This window comes from Protopterus annectens, chromosome 1.part1 (assembly GCF_019279795.1).
Source record: "Protopterus annectens isolate FY-2018-M chromosome 1.part1, PAN1.0, whole genome shotgun sequence".
In the NCBI taxonomy this organism is placed as follows: domain Eukaryota; kingdom Metazoa; phylum Chordata; order Ceratodontiformes; family Protopteridae; genus Protopterus; species Protopterus annectens.
The window spans coordinates 31,157,224-31,175,532 of NC_056726.1; the positions used below are offsets into that span (position 1 = coordinate 31,157,224).

Consider the following 18,309-nt stretch of genomic DNA (forward strand, 5'->3'; position numbering starts at 1 on the left):
CAACCTTCCACAGAAGGCACACACATGCACGCACTTACACCTAGGGCCGATTTAGAGTGTCCAATCCACCTACAGCATGTCTTTGGGACGTGAGAGGAAACCAGAGCACCCGGAGGAAACCCACGCAACCACAAGGAGGACATGCAGACTCCACACAGAAGGCATGCCAGCTGAGGATCGAACCGAAGAACCTCTTGCTGTGAGGTGGCAATGATAACCGCTGCACCACCGTGGCCACCCAACATCTCCAAAGACATTAAAATATACAAATTCAGTACTCAGCAAAAATGTAAGAATTACAGAATCTTTTTTTTAAGTTATTTTATTTTATTCAACTTTATTAACCAGAAAAGTGAATTGGTTCAAAGACCATTTTCAGCCATGACTCCAACCAAGTGGTAGTGAGAACTTTTCAAACCAAGGTTTCCATTCAGGTTATATTGCAGCAATAAAAGTGTAATCACACAACCTGCTCCAGCTACTGTCTAACAATTACAATAAATTAAAGAAAAATATTTAAATTAGCTACCATAAACATCATATATTAGGAAATTGTATGTCTAGTGGTGGTTGGCTTTATTGTTAAGAATATACACATAAAGACTTAAAAGTAAAAAGTAATGGGCATTCAAAAACCATGTAGCTGAGACACCAGTATGTCCTTAAGAGGTCATTTACATATACCCCATGAGCCTCCACTATAGGAGGTTTAAGACATTATTCAGTAAAGACTTTAGTTCGGCAAGGACATTCTTGCAGCTTATTAAATATATCTATTTCTCCCTCTCTCTCTCTCTATCTATATATATATATATATATATATATATATATATATATATATATATATATATATATATATATATATATATATATATATATATATATATATATATATATACAGAGAGAGAGAGTTGATATATATATATATTTATATATATATATATATATATATATATATATATATAGATATAGATATAGATAGATAAATATATAAAGAGAGAGAGATGCATTTATATTATTCCTGGTGTTGTTGCATCACAAATCAGAAAAGAAGAATTCTATATAATTGCTGTATTTTTGCATAGGAAGAAAGTCTTTTGGATAATACCCAGCGAAAATACAAAGACTAATGCAAAAGATCAGACTGTGACATTGATGTGCACACCTGCATCTCGAATCTATGTATAACAGGTCATATTATTCACCCTTTGAGACTACAATAAGAAACATTCAGACACTAATAAACACCAGTTCATCTAGAAAAGGCCCCTAAGATTTCAATTCTAATATCAAAAATTTCAGTGTAGCTAAACAATAAAAATTGACTGCATCACTTTAGCTCTTGGAAAATACAGCTTTTTAGCCACTGCTTATAGCAAAGTGTGTGTGTGTGTGTGTGTGTGTGTGTGTGTGTGTGTGCATGTGCACCCACACACACACACACACACACACACACACACACACAAACATACATGTATTTACATACATATATGGCCAGCTCTATAGTATAGACAGGTAAAGCCGTGACAATGACTTACACAACCATGGATTGAGTAGTCACTTAGGCAATGGCAGGAGGCAGGGAAACCTGTGAAGTGGCACTTGTCTGCACACACTTCCTGTGGAGAAGATTGAAACTAACATCCAATTTAATTGTTACCTCTCATAGTATGGGTGGCTACTCCCTAAGGTTAGACATCATGACCATGACATCAGTCTGCAAACATAGACACCTTTAAATTTATACCCCCTACCAAAGATGCCCCTGAATTTGGGAAACCTTAACATCTCTCCTAGGAACTCTGTATAGAACACAGAAAGCAGTGGTGAGAAGGGGCACCCCCACCTGTTTACTGTCTGTACCTCCATCTCCGCTGAGAATTGACCTCTGACTTTCACTTTTGCCCGGGCTCAATGGCAAATCTCCAATATAGTAGATCTTGTCTCCCTAGGGGAAGTTTCATGAGGTCTAACACCTCAAAAAAGAAAAGCCTCGCTATAGTCCTACTAACTGACCTCTTAGAACACCTTTAACCTCCACATATCTTCATTTTTTATAGTAAAATTGTTCCAAGTATTCAAAAGAATATTCCTTTCCATTAGAAGGACTGTATCCTCCATATGCTCAACCCACTAGACTCATCTTGTTTGAACCACATAGCCTCTTTGTGACAGTTTTAATTGTTCCTCTTGCGATAAATAAGTTTCAGCAAAGATTGTTATGGTGGCACTTTCTTTTTTACAGCTGTGAGAACCCTCTCCTTCTTTACAGTGTTAGACGAGTCTCCTTTCCAGATCATGAAATGCAACTAGTAACCAAGCTAGAGTCTTGCACTTTGCAGAGGATAGCACATCCTAAATCTTTGTCAGTTATATAGAAAGAAAAAAACTTTAATGAGCAAAACACAATCCCTATATACTGGTTAGCTAAATGACTTTCCAGGATGTGTGTAGACATTGCCCAAACCATACCTCTGTTCAGTTGTTTGCAGACTTCTCTTTTTATCATCTGGAAGTTCACATCTAGTGCTTCCTTCACACTCCAATCTACCCATTTATCTCAATCTGTAGTCACACCTCTTAGTTTCCTCAATAACAGGCTATTTTTTAATTAAATATATCCACAAACTTTCAACCATCAAGACTTTTTACCCAGTACAGACTCAATATGTAGGTAATTTCCAAAACATATTGCAGCAAGCATCCTCTCTAAACTGGTCAACTCAGTCCATGCAATTCCAATCAACTGTTCTTTGTCTTCAATTTAGGAGTCCTTAAGCTAGGTGGACCTCTTGTTTCTAAGCTGTTGCTACAGGTCTGCTCTTTCTCTTAAAACTTGAACAGGTGGAAAAAATCACCAGGTCAGATTGACCTTCCTCATCCCCTCCTTGATCTTGATTAATTGACATGTTCCTGGTACTCAGGGATCTCTTTTGGGTTGGTGCTTCAGGCGATACAGACACACTCTGCTGACCTATTTTTTCTTGTCAGTTTTGAGCTTCTTTTGGATCGTAGGTTGTCCTGGTGCCTCACAGAAAGAAAATTTTACATGTCACAGGCTACAGCAATTTAATGCACATAGTTTTGTAGCAAGATATCTTAAATGCCAGTAGGAATGCTGCCTTTCTGCTTTGAGTCTCCATAGAATAATCTTGGTCAACGAAAAGCCTTGTAGCCACACACACCTGTTTCACCACTGGTCTCCAGGGCATAGTAAGTATCTGCTCCTTAATCTTAAGTCTCATACCTTATAATAACATGCTTGAGAGGCCAATTGTTACCCGGCACCCATGCAGTTCTATGGACTTTTTTGATTTTAATCTGCTCTTGTGGCAGCCCTGTCCACTCCACTAACAAGTGTGTGACTGGATTTTTGCAGATATTTCCTTCCTTGACTTCTGGTATCCCACGCAATCTTATATTTTTATGTCCATCACTATCCTGTTGACAGTTAGGATTTCTTCAAGGATATCCAGTCTTGCTTCACCTTCTTATACACAAAGCTGAGGCTGCTCACTCTGATGCAATGCATCGTGTATAAAAACAGCATTGTTGCTGAGAACTATTTCCATCGTGCTGTCTCTGTCCTGTGTTTCCCTCATGAATTTCTCAAACATTGCATGCATTCTTTTAAGTTCACTCAATACCTTCTTCATAGTCACTTGTACATTACATTGGCAATCCGTATGGTATCATACCTGAAGTGGAAAATGTGATATTTGGCACCTTTGAATTTATACTGATCTTATGACATAAATACTGCAGTATCAAGAAAAATTAGAAAGAAAGGCTGTTCATGCCATCACTGGTCAATGATTGCTTTCCTATCTGCTTTAAAACATATGAAAGGTCTAGTTTGCATGGAATGGAACATTCTGTTTAGCTAATGCAGAGTAATGCCACTTGCCCACATGACAAGAACTCTTAGGACACACCATTGTTAAGTAGGCTGTTTTTACTTATATGCTTGTAAAAATGCTTGCATTTTCAACTTTTAGTTAAAATCCATATGTACCACATTTGCTTGCTATTCAAGTGAAAATGTTGCCTAATGTTTTTGTAAGAATAAAGCTGCTGTTTTTGTTCAGGATTCTTCTGGCTATACTGATCATCCAACAGAGGGGATTACATTTAGGTGGATGGGGAGATGCATTCTAGAGGCTGGATTAGAATTCCAAAAACATGGATACACCCCCATATATAGGAATGTATTTTAAATTTAACACAGAAAGACTAAATTATACATTAAAGACCGTACAAAAGAAATCAATATTGAAATAAAACAGAGGAATTACAAGGGACATGAAGGTGGAATGTATGAGTAAATCCCAATTGAATATTAATTGTCATCCAGTGTGGCTTACAGTTCCTTATGTTCCTTACCAGTACACCATAAATCATTAACGGGACCCCCGACACACACACACACACACACACACACACACACACACACACAGCTGAGTTGCCCTTCTCTTCCAAATCATTATAGATATTTCACTGGCCATTTTACACAAACATGAATAAACCATTATTAATAATAATAAGAAGAATAATACTAATAATAATGATAATAATAATATTTTATGTATCCTTCACTGTTAACTCCAGAAGCATGCAGGTTCTTCTCATGTGAGACCCAATGTGGCATTTATACTACTACTGGAAATTTGTCGATGGCATTGATGAACTTCCCCTACATGTCATTGCTGCGTGTAGGATTCATTTTGGAGGAACACTCCCTCTCTCCATTCCAGGAGCAGAGGTGACCTGGAGAAACAGGGAGCCAGAAGGAGATGATGGAGTGGTAAATAAAATGGAGGTGAAAGCAAATATTGAGAGGAGAATGTGTGCAGGATTCTGAGGAATAGTTTAAAAGCAGTCTGTTTGACGGAGATGAGTCAGCAAATAGTGGATGTATAATTGTAACCTTCCAGTCCGGAGTGTTGCAGGATGATTTACTTAAAGAAATGGTGGTGAAGAGTGAGCCAGAAATTGAAGGAGATGTTTCATGGGGGGACATACTAAAGAAGGATGCAGGGACAATCCTGAAGAATAGGGGTAAGATGTGAAACAAAATAATTGTAGAGAAAGTAAAAGAAGGCAGAATGGAGTAGCAGAAAAGAAAGCTGAAGAAAATGAAAAATGGAAGTACATGGTAAGGATTTAAAGCAAAGAAGATAAAGAAATGTACAGGTTTAAAGTTTGGGACAATTTAATAGCTCCTCTTGGTGTAAAAGCTCTTGAGGTAAGAGCATTTATTCTTATTAACAGAGACAGTTTGTGACATTATATTTGCAACTGTTTTTTCAATGGAAAATTTTCTTGGAGAATATGAAAAACAGAAAGGTTGTAACTCATGAAATCCTTAAGTGATAAAATCATTTAACAGGGAAACAAAAAAGAAAAGTCATGTACAATTTCAAACAGAGGCAGAAAAAGAGACTTTGAAAAGATGTGAAAACTTTATGTAAAGAAGTACTGGACATTGCAAAAGTTTATGACCAAACGTGTTTATGGACTGGTGAATAAGTCTGTAATATTGTGTTAAAAATAGACATATTAAAAGCATGATAAATGTGATGGGGAAACAGGGTGTCATAAAACACTGGGGGCACCTCAAAACATTTTATTTTTAGTTTATTTTTGTGAACAAGAAGGACATTTGATTAGCAACTGTGACAAAAGAAAATGTTATATTTGTGGGGAAATGGGACAAGATACAAAAAATGTGACTTGACATGTTGTAAATGTAACAAAATTCAGCATGCATGGGTGGGTTGCAAAAATGAAAACAAGAGTAAGGAAAAGGAAAAAGAAAGAGAAGACATTTTAGAATACTAGAAATAGAAGAAAAAATAGATGAGGGAAAAATAATAAAGAGTGCTTTCTGCAAATGTGAATAGTATTAAGAATACAATAAGAAGAAGAATGGGGGTTTTGAAGTGGTGTAATACACATGATGTAGATGTAATTATATTAGAAGACATGACATTTTAACAAAGAAAGAAATTACAAACAGAAACTGTGAGGAGGAAAGATAATCTGGAATTTGATAAATGAAAGATGTTCTGGAATAGCCTTATAAAGTAAAGATATTACATGTGACTTTAACAAAAATGGGAAGGTTAACCATTGTAGATTTAAAATGGAAAGAACCAGTATACAGACATGTAACATTATATGTGCACACTAATTGTAAAGAAAGGGAACACTTATTTCATCAGATTTTAGATTTTATAGTGATAAGTATGAATATTATAATAGCAGGGGACTTTAATTGTTATTTAAGAGGCGAGACTAAAAATAAAGAGAGTTGTATAAGAAAAATGTTAGCAGTTATAAGATGTGGTAAGTTAAAACTTTGGGGAAAAATTAATGGAATTACAATAAGGGGTATGTATTGAACTGAAATAAATTATTTTATAGTATCATAAGGTTTAGTTATAATAGAAGGGGAGTTAAATCAGGATTTTCTGATCATCTGGTAATATGGCTAAAGATAATGGAAAACAAGGAGTATATAAAATAGGCAAAGGAATAAAAAGGATAAATGAGAAGACAGAATAAAAAAGAAAGAGATTAGTAATACATTTATGGAAAGATCATATAATGATGCATTGGAAGATTTAGAACATAATGACAGAAAGTATTTTGAGAAAGAAAAAGAATTATATGGAAGAAATTCAGAAAAAATAAAAAAAAAATGTTATACAAGCAAAGATATATTTACAAAGAATAGGAGAAGATGTATCATATTACTTAAACATATTAATAAAGGAAGATAGCACTGTAATGAGAGAAATAAAAAAATATATAAAATGAGTAATAGAAAGAACTCAGGAAAAGATTATGAATAGTGTAGTACAATATGTACAAGAAATGTTTAAAGAAAAAAGAAGATAGTGAATAAAATGTGAAAAGTAAATAGTTAAAAAAGACACCAAATATTTGTAAAAGGAGATTTATTTAAATGAGCTAGATAATGGGCAAGTAAATATCAATTCAGTTGCAGGGCTAGGTGGAACAGAGTATGAAATAGATACAAATTTAAGGAAAAACATAAAAATTATCATTTAGAAAAAAAGTCTTATTTGATAAAAATCACTAATGATGGGAAAATAGCATAATTAGCAAGTGTATTTATGCTGCCAACAGTATTTGAAAAGGAATCATTGCAGATATATATTTTTTTCATTTTCATGGGGTTCTAGATTAAACCCAGTAAAATAGGAGTTTTGTATGTAAATAAAGAAGAAAGGGGTTTAGGATTAACTAACCCAGTGGTATATGCTGCTTCATTAGATTTGTACAAAGTGTTAAAGTGCGTACATGAAAAAAGATGATAGGTCTGTTGTAAAACTGTATAAAAATAAGTATGATACATTTTAGGATATGGTGAAAAAGTTAAAGAGAAAAACAGTTTATAAATGAAGAAATAAAATGTTACCAAGAAAAAATATGTTTGTGGAAAATTAAAAATAATGATATAGAAAAGAGAGAAAAATATGGTATAAGAATGGAATGATAATACATTACTATGTAAAACCATGGGAAGTCTAACATGAAAAATTAAAGTGATAAAAATAATAAGCAAATAGTGTAATCAGAAAGTAGAATGTCAAGATTTTTGTGGAGACTGGTAATAGATAAATTGCCAGTAAAAGGAAATATGCCCTATAAAAGAAAAGTGATAGAATGTTTTTGAAATGTAAAAGAGTAGAAAATTATCAGAAAAACTATATAAAGAAAACACATTTTTGAAGATATAAAAGAAGTGGATAAAATAAACATGGATATTATTAAAAATTGATATTATAAGAATAGAAGTAAAGAATATGTTAAAAGAATAGATAAACAATTATTTTATATTGTATAGAGTATATGGAATGAAAGAATAAATACAATTATGTTTAAAGGTAAATGAATTTTACCAACAATATTAAGTAAAATCAGATGGTGGTTATGGAATTAGGAGTAGGGGTCTAATAGGGATGAAAATTTAGTATGACTGCAAACAAAATTACGAATATGTGTAAGCAGATTAGTATATTTATATATTTGTTCATATGTAAAAAATTTGTAAATAAGAGATACTTTGTATTAAATAAAGGATCCCTTCTGTTTTCAATAGCTGCTGTAGGAACTTTTACATCCACCTGAGCTGTCAAAAACCCATCTACCTGATGCTGGAATACAACTTATAATCTTCAGCACCAAAGGTGAGGGTGCTACCTGTTGCATTGCTGACACTGTCCTCCTCTGGAATGCATCCCCCTACTTAAGAATAGTCTTGTAGTATTATATATTATTATTATTATTATTATTATTATTATTATTATTATTACCACTACTATCATCATCATCATCATGTATGACAGTGAGCAAATAATTCATATGCTGAAAACAAAACCAGCCTACAGTCATAGAACCAAAAATAGACATGTAATCCCTTACTTCCAATATAACAGAGGATGAGTATACATGCATGAAACTCATCCCTTGAATCTTAACTCAGAACTTACACATGAATGTAACTATTGTCTTCAGTCCTGACACAGAATGAGTACAAATGTGTGTAACTCCTCCTATTATTATTAAAACAGTATTAGTACAAACTCATGCAACCCATCCTTCCAGTCCCAGCAAAAATGTCTTGAAATTCATGCAACCCATCCCTCAGTCCTAACACAGCATGCATACATATACATGTAAGCCATCCATGGGTCAATATTATATGCTCAAAGAGACTTTTCTTCGAACATATAATCATGAACACCTTAAAAAGTGAAAACTCTAAAGCACGAATGGCCACGTCTGTGATTTTTTCGTCGGGGAAAAAATTCACGGGGCCATACACAAAAAACATAAACTTTAAAAACCTAATCAAGTGGAGGGCTATGCCCCCCACTTCCCCCTTACTAAATATACCAACTCTGAGATCACTTTACATTGGCAAAAAGGGCAATTCCCGATAACGGCCAACTGAAATTTTTTTCCCAAGGAATAATTTGCAGATGTGGCCGTTCCCACTTTAGAGCATTCGCTCTTTAGGTGTTGATGATTATATGTTTGAAGAAAAGTCACTTTGAGAATATAATATAGACCTGCCACCCATCAAGTCCTAATACAGAATGAGTATACATGTATAGAACCTGTCCTTCCACTCCTAAGACAAAATTTATTTATTATTATTTATTTATTGACATTTGATTATCAGGAAAGTCTGACTGGGTAGAAGCCCATTTTCAGTAGGGGCCCAGGGAGAAAAGCTCCAAATTATTACAAAACATTTTAAGAACAATAATTTTACAAACTTCAAAAATAAAACAAAAACATCTGCAGTTTGAATAATTATAACAAATTAGATATAATATAAAATCATTAGCTAAGAATCTATACAAGGTATATGAAAATCATTTAATATTTAGAGAAACTTTAGACAGTTTGTAGAGAAATTAAAGGTAAGTCAGCCTAATACAAATAGGAACTGCAATATAAAATGAGGAAAAAAAATGGTTTGTTGTAAATTAAGTGAGAAAGTCAGGAAAGAGAATTAGATAGCTGTAAGGAAGTAAGTGAAGAAGGGAGACTAAGTATAAGGAATGAAAAGTTACTTTTGTACAAAAGCTACAAAAAGAGTATACATGCTTATAACCCCCACCCTTCAGTCCTGACACAGTATGAATACACATGCATACAACACTTCCCTGTAGTCCTGACTCAAATGGAGTAGACATGCATGTAATCTCTACCTCCAGTCCTAACACAGTATGAATGCACATACATGTAGCTCATTCCTGCAACCTTAACACAGAATGAGTACACATACATGTAACCCCTCCCCTTAGTCCTAATACAGAATTATAATACACTTGCATGTAATTCCTATAAATGTCTCAAATGTCTTGATTTTCAGGGACACAGTTTCATATATGTAAGTTCTAGGCTAGCTGCCCCTGGAGGCCATTTTAAGCCTAACCAATGTCCCCTTAATGTGAGACTCAAACCCTGTATCTTGTGTTTGTGAGTTGAACATCTTAACCATTATTCAACCCCATCCGTCACTCCCCTGATGGTGGTTAGATGCCACAGAGTATGTGACAATTCCTTAACCATATATGTTTTGTAAAAGCCACAAGGATCTCTTCCATCCTTATCAAGGGAAGTACTAACCTTCTCTACTTTCATACAACATCCCAGATTTTTACACAACATTTTGTTCTATCCCTCTTAAGCCCTCTTAAAAATAGAAATTCTGGGAGAAAATGTTATGCATTACATTTAATACACAATGACTATAGTTAGAATTATATATTTTTTTTTTACATTGGAAAATACATGTTAATTCACATTCTCTTATTCTGTCAACTTAACAGAAGTAATATTTTAAAAAGTGTCTTTTATTGTGTCTGGTTATTTTTGGATTCTTCCCTGATTTTAGAGATAAGAGGTTCAGAGCTGTCAACCCCTTTACTCCATTCCTAACAAAGCACGAGTTCACATATATGTAACCCTTCCCTGCAGTCCTACCACATAATGGATACACGTGCATGCAGTTCCTCCCTCAAATCCTGTTTATTACACAACAAAAAGGTTTTCTCACTCAAATCTATACAGAAGCAATGTAAATGAGAGAACCCCTCCCATGCAGGTAGACACCCTGTCTCGCTACCTGTATGAAATATCAGAATCTCATTTATTGGTCAGGTATGCACACACAAAAGGAATTTGACTCCAGTTTCAATGACTCTCCAAGTATGAATTGCATAAATGACATACGTACAACTATTACAAACAAAACAATGATATACATAAAACTGTTAAGAATACGTCCCAAAAAAATGTAAATATACATATACGTATACATACAAGGTGTAAAGTGCAACTCAGTGCAGGAAATACTGAAAGTAACACTGAAAGAAACAAGTATTAACAATAGCAGAGGTTTTGGAATACCAATACCCAAGACTATTGAGCTGAGTTAACCATTTATGAATTTGATGGCCTATGGAAAAAAAACTGTTCTTATATCTGCTTGTTTTGGTGCATATTAATCTACAATGCCTGGCCGATGGTAACAGTTAAAAAGATAGTGGTCTAGATGTGAAGGGTCGGTGATGATTTTCCCTGCCCTTTTCACGACTCTGGAATAGTTCAGGTCCTGTAAGGAGGGCAAACTAGCACAGGTGGTATTTTCGGCAGACCTGACTATTCAATGCAACCTATTTTTGTCATGATTAGATGGAGATCCAAACCACACTGTTATGGACGAGCAGAGAACAGACTCAATGACTGCTGTATAGAACTTAATTAACAGTTCTTGTTGGAGACTGAGCTTCCTCAGCTATCGCAGAAAGGACATTCGCTGTCATGCCTTTTTTATGAGGGTCCCTATATTGGTCTCCCACTTCAAGTCCCAGGAGATTATAGATCCCAAAAACTTGAAGGATTCCACAACTGACACAGCAGTATTAAATATAAAGAGAGGGGATAATATTGTAGTACCACTCCTAAAGTCCACTGTCATCTCCACAGTTTTAAGTGTTCAGCTGCAGATTATTCCGACTATACTAAAGGGCCAACTGCTCAGCTTGTCATCTGTATGCAGATTCATCATCATTCCTGATGAGCCTGATGATAGTTGTATTGTCCACGCATTTAATAAGTTTGACAGAGGGGTCCTTAGAGGTACTATGGAGTTGTACATGGGATATAATTCTATGTCCTACAGTGCAGACAAAAGCCTTGGCATTCCATTTGCTGTTGTAATAGAAGCAGCCCCTACAGTAACCTGTGCCAGTTAACTACATAGAGTGTAGCCTGACATTACCAGAAAACTCAAGCCAGTTATGTTTATGCATTCTGTTAGTGTTCTACTATAATAATAGAGGAGTACTCCACTGCATAACTAATGTGCACCTACACTGCTCTGAGAATAATTTTTACACAGCATAGTGGACAAAATGGTGGATATACAAAAAAATGCCACTGACATGGTAACAGTTTGTACTACACATACACATTCTGTCTTTGTCTTACGAAGTACTCCGGGCCAAAATATCATCACTTCAAGTTACTGGATCCAGCAGAAAAATTATATGTAAAATGTTGTGTGCCTGCATGAAGCTGACTGCTGCTGTCTTGAGCAATGCTGAGCACCAAGAAAGAGGGTAATGGCACAGCTCCCTAACCAATTTACTTTTGCAATGCAGAAGCCACCAGTGCCTTGCTAGGAAGTCCCATTTCTTCTGGATTGAAAGTAAATATTTTCTACTCATGTAAAACTCAAACTCAAAACTGCTTTCACCTTGCACAAGAAATTTATTAGTCTTGTCTGAGCTCCAAGTAACTTAATTTTAGATATTTGCATTTATTTGATTGTGCCTAGCCATTTTATTTATTTAGTTAGTTATTGATATTGTATTACTGGGAAAGGCCAACTGGGTAGGAGCCCATTTCAGCACAGGCCCGGTGGAGAAAAGCTCTAAAGTATTACAAAATATTTTGAGAACAATAATTTTACAATCTTCAAAAACAATACAAAAAACATCTATAGTTTAAATAATTATACCAAATTAGACATAATATGAAAACATTGATTAAGAATAGATACAAGTTATATGACAATGACTTAATACTTCGAGAAATTTTAGCCAGTTTATAGAGAAATTAAAGGTAAGTTAGTATAACACAAACAGGAATTACAATGTGAAGTGAGAGAAAAACAACTTATGATATAGTTAGAGAGAAAGTCAGGGGGAGAAATTGATAGAAGTAAGGAAGTGAGTGAAGAAGGGAGAGTAAGGAGGTGTAAGGTATGAATAGGTATTTGTTCACATTTAGGTTCATAGGTTCATAGGTAGGTACTAGGCCATTGGCCCTAGGGTCTATATAAGCCTAGCCAAAGGTACCCTGGCTTTTGCCACCCAAGAAAATTATTTTCCTGTGCCACTGTCGAGCAGAGCCACAGAAGTGATCCCCGGGGTGAATTTCCTATCTCCCATCCAATCATCAAGATTTTTCTTGAAGAGTGCTAATGAGGAGCTTTGTTTGATATAGATAGGTAGTTTGTTCCAGAGTATGGGAAGTCTCTGGGACAGGAATCTATCCCTCCAGCATGTTCTGTTTATTGTGGTGATGAGGTTTAGATCCCTAGAGCATGTAGCTCGTAGGGATTGGGATTTCTTTAAGTGGAGCATGTCTCAAAGCTCTGGGTTTGACATAGCTTTGTGTGTTAGGCAGAGATCGCCTCTGAGTAGGCGATATGCAATGGAGTAAAGCTGCAGTTTTTTGAGACGGTCTGCATAGGGCATCTCTTTGAGGCTGGTAATCCTCTTTGTGAGGTATTTCTGTGGCCTTTCCAGTTGTTGTAGATGTCTTGTGAGGTAAATACCAAAAGGGGCATTGTACTTTATAATGGGTCTAATGAGTGACGAGTAGAGGGGAACAATGACCTCTTTTTTCCTGGATGAGAAAACTTTTGTGATGTGGTGTGCCACATAGAAGGATTTCCTGACTACTGTGGCGATGTGATTATCAAAGGAGAGACTACTGTCCACCTGTGTCCCAAGGTCTCTTATCACACTTTCGGTGTTAAGTAGACTGCCACCTATGTGGTACTTCATGGGTACTGAGTTTTTACCAAAAGGAAAGACAATGCACCTTTTGGCATTGAGCTTGAGGCCATGGCTTTGACATCAGACATCTGTCTCAGCAAGGCCCTTTTGTAGGATGTCCACATCTTTTGGAGTTTTGATTATGGCTCCTAGTTTGCAGTCTTCTGCGAACTTCGTTAGCCAAAGACCTTCTGTGTTGGCCTGTACTTCAGAGAAGTAGATAACAAACAGGAGATGACCCAGGATTGAACCCTGTGGTACTCCAATTGTCACTGGTCTGAAGCTGGATTTGGAGTCTGCAACTTTCACAGTGTGGGTTCTGTCAGTGAGTCAGTTGGCAACCCATCTTGTGACATAAGGATTTATACCTAGTTTCGTGAGTTTATCTATAATTCCAGAGTGGGTGATCGTGTCAAGGGGTATATAGGGATATAGTTTATCCTGGTGATGAGTCAGAACAGAGCCAGTTTTTAGAAAGGAAGTCTTTCAGAATAGTTTTGAAGGATGGTAGGATGGTAGGGAGGGTATTGACCTGATGGGCAGAGAAAATGAGTTTCAAGCCTTAGCAAAATGGTATGAGTGCAGACAATGCCCAGCAGACTTGATAGTTTTGTGGACAAACAAGAATTTTTGGCTATTGGATTGTAATGACCAACTGGGACCATAGTTGTGTAAAATGTTACTTAGTGCCAGACAAGCAGATGGATGCTGGATAATTTTATAGGCAGTAAAAAGCTCTGTATTTTAAACTGGGAGTAATAACATAAATCAGCAGAAAATTTTTCAAGTGAAACTGTGATATATTAATGGGTTGTCAGTTGATGTCGTTCAACAAGCCATATCCAGGTTAAAATAATGAGCCATGAAATTTGAATGATATATCTGAGACCTGGGTAATCCCTACTGTCATTATACACTGTGTGACAACTCACCACAGGTCTCAACCCACTGGAGAAAACAAGTGTTTACACTTCTGAGGTCTTACAAGGTAAGCAAAACAACTATTAATCTTAATTAACTACCCTACAATGACATCACTAGGACTAAAGCTGCAGTTTGATGTTGTAGCACATATATATGACACAGATATATGAGCACAGATCAAAGAGGTTAAATTCTAAAGTATAAACTCAGGAAATCAAAAGAAAAATAGCTTAGAGTGTCCTACACAAATGAAGTTAACTGCACTGGTTCTAAATCTACAGCTCATCAAAACTCATAAGAATATGCAGAAAAATTGTCTAATCTCAAACTGTCTTAAATGCAGCTTTCAAAGAACTCATAGCTGAGTTTCTCTTAAGAACATTTAGTTCAATTATTATAAAAATGCATTAACTATCAAATATAGCAATGCAATGCTAAGCAAATTTGATAAAGAACATAATATCTAAGTTCCACAGTTGGTAGCAATATGCAGAGGCAGGCATTAAACTTACAAATTAAATAAATGTACATGTATGCCACAACATAATATAGAAAAATAAATACAAACCTAAAAGAAATGCTAAGTAGCATTCTTGGCAGAAAGTACAAACTGCATTTCCCAGAACACATTAAAGTACACTTTCTGGGCCTATCATTTCAATAGCAGCTTACTGTATATTTCGAGCCTTCCTCAGTTAATTAGATCATTTCTTCTCAAGGGAACACATCTTGAACTGTAGGAAGTATTGGACGTCTTTTTAAAAATATGGACGCATTAGGAAATGCTTGCTGTTAGTGAATATATTGTATAGCTTGAACCAGCCTTATGATCTGCCAACAAGTTTTTATACCAAGCAACAGCTGTCTGTCAAGAAAGGGGTCTTAGCAGGTATTTGTCCTACTTTGGAAATATAAGTAACATGCCCAATAACAGATTACTGGACTTAACCCTTTTTATTCTTATTTACTTATCTTTTAAATGGTGTCATGTAGTTCAACTTTAGAAAATGTATACAGATTTCTTATGGAAAGATAATTTAGTAATCACATGAAAGTTATAAGGAGCTCTTTATTAATATCCATGGCCTTTGGAGTACATTCAAGGAAGAAACAATGAACATGCACTGAAAAAAAGGCTTGATACAATGAAATAAGATACAGCAAGTCTAAAAATACAGAACTGTAGCTATTGAATAAATTTAGGGTGAGGGACTTAGGCACCCAGATTGATAGCAAACTGATAGTTGACCACCATATTGCCTCCATTATAAGGAAAGCTTTCTACATGGCCCACATCATTAGTGAGGGTATCTCATCCAGGGACAAGGTGGTCATAACATCCCTGTATTCTTCCTTTATAAGACCCATTATTGAGTTCAATGCCCCTTCCGCCATATACCTCACAAAGCAAATGCAGCAGCTGGAGAGACCAGAGAGGTTTCTCACCTGGGAATACAGGACCTCAAACATGTACCCTACACAGATAGGCTAAAAGCCCTGTTCCTCTGCTCAGTCTCCTACAGACTCCTCAGAGGTGACCTCTGTCTGGCATACAAAACAATCTCAGACCCAGCCCTGATGGGACAGCTGCATATCTGCAAGTCAAGCTTCACTCAAGTAACCCCACACTTGACCTCAACCTGGTCTATGACATCAATAGGACTTGTTGGCGGGACAGATTTCTGTCCCAGAGTCTCCCCCTTTTGCGGAATAGACTCCCTCTCTATGTAAAGCAGAGAACCTTATTAACCCTTTTTAAGCACAACCTGGATAACTGGATAGGAACAGAAAATATACCTTTGGGATTTTACCTGTGTCCCTGCTGAACAATGGCTTCAGGTGCTGACTTGTTGGAACATGGGCTAAATTCTTTGCTAGGCTTGTAAGGGCCTCAGGGCCAATAGCCTAGTAACTTCCTATTATCCTATGATCCTATAAAATATGTATGGAAAAGAAATAAATATGTAGAAACAAGAGTACACACCTGCATACAATAGGCAGGAGAGGAGAAAGAATGTATAAATAGCAAATAAAGTGATGAAGTTTTGTCATCTTAACTAAGAACAGTTGCACACTTTTCCAGAGTTACAGAGGATATTGACTAATAACAGGCTGAGTGGAAGTGATGCAGTAATATGTTGAAAAGGTGCTACCAGAAGGAAAGTGAATGATATTCTCCCTTTGTACAGTCAGTAAAATCCACAAGGAGATCTTCAGGAGAGTTTAAGGACTGCATCTCCATGATGACAGATGTCAGAATAAATCAAATGTGGTACTATATATCTTTAGTATGAGATAGATGGGCACAGATTAAAAGTCTGTGGTGAGCCTGCTGTTTAAGAAAAAAAAAATGTGGGTACAGGCATGACAGAAAACTGGCAAGGACATGATAGGGAGCATTTGTCAAACCCGAAATGATAAGAATCCGAGTCTGCATTTTAAGACAAAAAATATTTATTACTGGAAAGTTATTTAATTTTCAGGTTGATTATCTTGGTGTAGGTCCAGGGGAAATTTCCACAGAAAAGCACAATATAATATTTTATGCAAAAAAAAAAAAATTATGAATGAGCAAAACTATCTGTGAAGACTTTTGAGTCATAGATGAAAATGGGGTTCTGAATGTAGAAGGCAGATATGAGATAGTTAAAAAAGGCACGAAAAGCAGAGTGTTGATTAAACCGGATCTACACCCTATCATAAAAAAGTATAAATAGAAAAATGGAGATGAGAAGAAATCGTCACATTAAATAAACTGCATGTATTTATGGCCTACTTTATCTGTTCACTTTTCTAACATCTCATCATAAAACTTAACTTGATATTGCAGGTTTAACTTGGCCTGCCATTATCCCATTGTGACCTCTTTATTTATTGTTAATGTTTATCTCCATTTTATGGACTACAGATATGACAAGTGGGTGGCATTGTGTACTGGCAGTACTCCCTATGAAGCAAAATAATGGAATTATTTCACTTTTTCCATTGTTTGTTTTATAATTCCTTTAATTCCATGCATTTAATCGCACCCCCCCCCCCACACACACACACACACACACATACACAAACACACTCTTGTGTATGTAAATAGATAAATATCCTTTCAGGCAGATTTTATCAGACTATAGAAGACTTTTGCAAATTTTATAGATGCCATGTCCTTTTAAACAGGACTCTGTGGAGTATCTCTCTTCCCATTTCAATCAATAGGGAAACATAACACATCATCAGTTTTAATTCTAGTAACAGGAGGGAGAACAAACTTCTTTGCATTCCAGCCTGGTAGTAATAAGTCCATTCATTTTCCCTGATAAGAATGTCCTCTGGATTGTCTTTCTTCTTCCTTCTTGTCTATGTACCAACTATCTTCCTCCCAGACCTTCCGCAGATCTGCAGGTCATGAATCTGTTATGCAATATGACATTGTGCTTTAAATACCCCTACATGTAGCTCTTTCTCATTACTTTTAAAATGTTTGTTTGTTTTATAGTCGATCTTCTTAAAGGGACTGATCTCCACTGTGCTACATGACCCCCAGCTTATATCCACTAGACTGCGCCTCAGTAGATGAGCTGCATGCAGAGCTGGATCCAGCACTAGGTGACTGTTGCTGCCACCGTGCAGGAAATAAGAAAGCTATCACACATAGGGATATAGAGCTGTTCTAACCTCCTGATCACAATGAGTGCAGCCAAGCCGTGTGTGTGTGTGTGTGTGTGTGTGTGTGTGTGTGTGTGTGTGTGTGTGTGTGTGTGTGTGTGTGTGTGAG

General features: G+C 36.0%; 1 protein-coding gene and 1 non-coding gene across 2 annotated transcripts in view; both read right to left on the bottom strand.

Annotated features, from left to right (window-relative positions):
* Window positions 1-18,309, bottom strand: part of ADAMTS12 (ADAM metallopeptidase with thrombospondin type 1 motif 12) — a 2,672,119-nt gene that overhangs the window by 1,486,831 nt on the left and 1,166,979 nt on the right. The window lies entirely within an intron of this gene.
* On the bottom strand, window positions 10,073-10,195 carry LOC122817529. The gene has a single exon (XR_006367291.1). It is a non-coding gene; the product is annotated as a U6atac minor spliceosomal RNA (small nuclear RNA).